At 58.6% G+C, this 4,510-nt stretch overlaps 1 long non-coding RNA gene across 1 annotated transcript; it reads left to right on the forward strand.

Moving 5' to 3' along the window:
* Positions 1 to 419: 419 nt before the first annotated feature.
* LOC123595444 lies at positions 420 to 2,474 on the forward strand. Its single transcript, XR_006711170.1, has 3 exons — positions 420 to 488; positions 931 to 962; positions 1,042 to 2,474. It is a non-coding gene; the product is annotated as an uncharacterized LOC123595444 (long non-coding RNA).
* The last annotated feature ends 2,036 nt before the right edge of the window (positions 2,475 to 4,510 follow it).

The following is a 4,510-nucleotide window of genomic DNA, read 5'->3' on the forward strand; positions in this document are numbered from 1 at the left end:
CGTGAAGACCCAGACACGGGGAGAAAATGGCCGCATAAGGATGGAGGTAGAGGCTGGAGTGACACGGCCACAAGCGAAAGAATTTCTAGGGCCTCTGGCAGCTGGAAGAGGTGAGGACTGATCCTCCTCTAGAGCCTCTGGAGGGTGTGCAGTCCTGCTGACCCCTTCCTTTCTGCCGGTCCTGCCTGAGCGCCCTCCCACGTGGCTGCTGCCGAGGTGGGTGCCATCCTGACCCCAGACCCCGGGACAGCAGCACCACGGCTCTTTCCACCGTGGCCGACTCTGTTCTCGAAACTAGAGGGCCCCCGGCGGGCCGCCTCGGTTTCCCAACTCTGCCCCCCTTGGGGATGGCTGCTTGCAGTTCCCTCCGTCACTCACAACCGGTCGTGTGGCGGGCCGTGCACCTCACTTTTCTTCCTGACGCAGGTTGTGATAAAGGGGAAGAGAGCCTGCGTACTTTCAGTCAACGGATCGACACTGAGGCCACGGTGAGCAAGAGAACATCCTTGCCCTTGTGGAGCCCGCCTTCTCTCCAGGGACTGGGCTGCTGTGTGCAGGGTGGGGGTGGGCTGGAATACGGCCGGGAGCAGGGGAGAGACAGTGAGAGGTAGTGGAAATGGCGGCTCGGGAGAGTGGACATTGAAGCAGGGACCTGGTTGAGGGGGGTGTCTGGAAAAGCAGTCCGGGCGGAGGGCACAGGCAGTGCAAAGGTCCTGGGGCAGTGTGTTGGCCTCCTGGGGCTGCTGTAACCAGTACCACAAATCGGGTGGCTTAAAACAATAGATATTTCGTCTCTCACAGTCCTCACCTCTTCCACCTGCTGCCGGTCCCCTGCATTCCTTGGCTTGTGGCTACATCATTCTAATCCTTGCCTCCGATGTCACCTGGCCTTCTCTGTGTCTGTGTCCCTCCCCTTCTGTCTCTTATAAGGGCACTTGCCATTGGATTTAGGACCTGGGCAGGTAAGTCTGGCTGATCGCATCTCAAGATCATCTCAGATGTAACTGTATCTGCAAAGACCAAATAAGGTCATATTCACAGGGTCCAGGGATTAGGACGCGGATAGACCTTGCGCATGGCCCCCATTCAGCCCGCCACGGATGGGAACGTGCGTGTCGTGTTGTTCGGTGTGGCTGGAGCTCAAGGAGCCGGAAGAAAGGATGACGGAGGCCACGCGAAGAGTACGTGCTCAACACGTAATCACCTTCCGGCCACGCTGCGCTGTCGCCGTTTACAGATGAAGGAAGCTGAGGCCAACCTGTTAGGTGACCCCGGCTGGTCACAGAGTTGGGGAACAGGGAGCGGAGGGGCAGGACCCGGCACCCAGGCCCTGCCCCTGCACAGCCCACGCCGGGTCCTTTCTCACCGCCATCCTGGGGCCCAGACCAGAGTAGGCACATGGCGGGGGGGGGGGGGGGGGGGGGGGGGGGGGGAGGGGGAGGTCAATGCCTCGTTGCTCTTTGTCGGTGAGCAGGCTCTCCAGGTCCTCAACCTCTCGGGCACCGGAGGGCAAGGACGGTGCTCCATGTACCCCAGTTGTCGGGGTCTGAGAATAGGTTTCTAGCCGTCGACAGAAGTGGCCGGAAAGTCTGCGCCCAGCCCTGTACCAGCCGGCCTCTTCCTGCCCTCCTGCCAGGTGGGCCACCAGCCCTTCCCTGCCGCCATCACACCCGTCATCCTGCGCCAGCGGCCCCGCGCTTCCTGCCTTCTCTTCCCGGCCGGCCCGTGTGTCAGGCCCAGGGCAGCCAAACAAGCGCTTCCCCAGACTCCTAGTTTGGCCAGGTTGGTGGAGGTGAGAAGAGGCAGGGAGCCAGTAGGGGAGCTTGCTGGGGAGGGGACAACCCACCTAGGCATTTGAGAGGCCACGCGCCAGAGTGTGCGGGCAAGCTGACCCTGGCATCCGGCAGACAGCGGCCCTCGCGAGCGTCTGAGCAGGGCCGTGTGCTGAAGGGCACTCCGGGCCGGCGGGTCTACACCGCGGGGCTGCGCCCGGGGCGCCGCCTCACTCAGCCTGGAAGGCTCAGCCTGCGCCGCTGGAAAGGGCAGTCAAATGCAAATGTGGCACGAGATTCCCCGTCGGGAGACCTTTCTCTTGTCCCTTCCTCAGAGCACCTGGGTGAGAACCCTAAATAAGCCTCTGGCCAGCCTTTCGGCCCAGGAAGGTTCTTCTTAAGGGCCCCTTTGAAATGCAAACCCCGAGGAGAGTAGGCCCCTAGCGCCGGCTGCACTGAGAAAGCTGTCATGGTCCTTAGGATAAAGGGAACGCGAGGGCACAGAAGGCCCCCCTGACTACCAGGTGAACTGGCCGCCAGCTAGGACGGCGATCTTGAGAAGTGTGCAAGGTTTTGTACACTAATTATACCCCAATAAAGCTGGGATGAAAAATAAAATTTCATTTTCGGGGCGGCTGGGTGGCTTAGTCGGTTACGCATCCGACTTCGGCTCAGGTCATGATCTCACAGTCCGTGAGTTCGAGCCCCGTGTAGGGCTCTGTGCTGACAGCTCGGAGCCTGGAGCCTGCTTCGGATTCTGTGTCTCCCTCTCTCTCTCTCTGCCCCTCCCCCACTCATGCTCTGTCTCTCAAAAATAATAAACATTAAAAAATTAATGAAAACAATTTTTTTTTTCATTTTAAATTAAATTTAAAGAGACAAGCCCGGGGTGGCAGGTAGGAGACAAAAAATAAAGAGCAGGCTCCGAAAGGAAGCAAGGTAGCACGTGAGTAAAGAAAACCTCGCTGAGGACACCAAGGCCCCTCGGCTGCTCCAGCCCAGACCCGGGAAGCAGGCGGTGCCTGGTGAACGTTGCTGGGCTCCCCGGAGAGCGGGAACATCTCAGAAGCCTCCAAACAAAAGGGAGCGGCCACAGCAGAAGCGGATGTAGGTGGGCCAGCTCCCCAGGCAACTCTAGAAGCCGGAGCCTGGGGAAGTGGCCTCAGCCAGGTGCACTGCAGCCTGCGAGCCCCACTCCCAGCCGAAGGCACCCACCGGGCAGGGGAAGGGGAGCAAAAATTCGGAAACTATGTCCTAGAGGCTGTTATGCCCGGAATTCGTGATCCCCAAAGACCGCCAGGGAGCCGAGTCCGATGCAAAAGCAAAAGAGCCTTTATTCGAGCTAGCTCGAGCTCAATCCCCTACCTGCACCGACGCAGCGGTGAGATACCGGGGAGAGAGAGTGCGAGTTTCAAAAGCACAAAGGTTTTATTGGGGTCTAGGGGCAGTTGGTGAGGTAATGGCTGTGGCCTCAGCCGATTGGCTGGGGAAGGCTCGTGGCCTCGGCCGATTGGCTGGGGAAGGGTCGGAGTCCTGTTACGCAGGTCGCTGGGCGTGTTTTGATCGGGAAGTTTGAACGGGTGAGCGGGAGGTTACTCAAAGGGAGGAGGCGTGGTCAAGGTGAAGGACACAGAACAAGATGGAGTCGGCCGGCGGAGGCCCGCCCTTTCAGAGGCCTCGGGAAGCAGTGGCGGGCCATGGAACTGGGCAGTGCTGTCTCAGTGAGTGACAGAAGGCCCAGGGAACAAAGCCCGGAGAAGAGGCATTGCGCTGCTTCGTTCTCTGGGTCACCCTGGCTAGGCTAGGGTACCCACTTTTTGGACGAACGTGACTGTAAACGTCACCGTGAAGGGATTGTTTCGGATGGATGGACACCGAAATCAGTAGACCCCGAGGAAAGCAGATCAGCCTCCATGGCTCTTTCCTGCGTCTCCGGCCTCCAAAATCGTGTGAGCCAGTTTCTTGTACTTATATCCCGCTGGTTCCGTTTCTCAGGAGAATCCTGACGGATACGGTCCTCGAGCCATAAGCACGAGCACACAACAACTACACGCATAGAAACTGCAAGGCGGGCAGGCAGATGTCAATAGCATGCCATCATAACAGCATATTTTCATATAATGGCCTAGAACGGGATCAATGTCATAGTGCAAAACAAGTCAAAACGGAAAGGAGTCAAATAGCACAATTGTCGAACGAGATTCTGGAGGAATATAGAAAAGTGCACATGTCTTAAGGAGACACACGTTGTCACAGCCTGTGCAACGTGTTTTCAAAGTTATTTATACACTTGGCCCCTGTTATGGGTTGAGTGATGTCCCCTCCACGAAAACGACATGTCACGGTCGTAACCGCCAATACCCGTGGAGGGGACCTTATTTGGAGACGGGGTCTGCACAGAGATGATCAAGTTACCGTGCGGTCGTTAGCGCGGGCCCCAATCCCGTAGGACTGGGTCCTCACGAAAAGGGGTAGTTTGGACACAGAGACACGCACACGGGGAGACGGTCACGTGAAGATCAAGGCCGAGATCCGGGCGATGCTTCCACAGGCCGAGCAGTGCCGCAGATGGCCGGGAAGAGCCAGAAGCCGGAGGAGAGGCCCGGAGCGGACTCTCCCTCGGAGTCGCCGGAAGGAGCCAACCCGGCCCACGCCCGGACCTCAGACTCCTCGTGAGCCAAGGAGTTTCTCTTGTGTGAGCCACTCAGCGTGTGGTGCTGTTACAGCTGCCCTACGAA

Source organism: Leopardus geoffroyi, chromosome X (assembly GCF_018350155.1).
Source record: "Leopardus geoffroyi isolate Oge1 chromosome X, O.geoffroyi_Oge1_pat1.0, whole genome shotgun sequence".
In the NCBI taxonomy this organism is placed as follows: Eukaryota; Metazoa; Chordata; class Mammalia; order Carnivora; family Felidae; genus Leopardus; species Leopardus geoffroyi.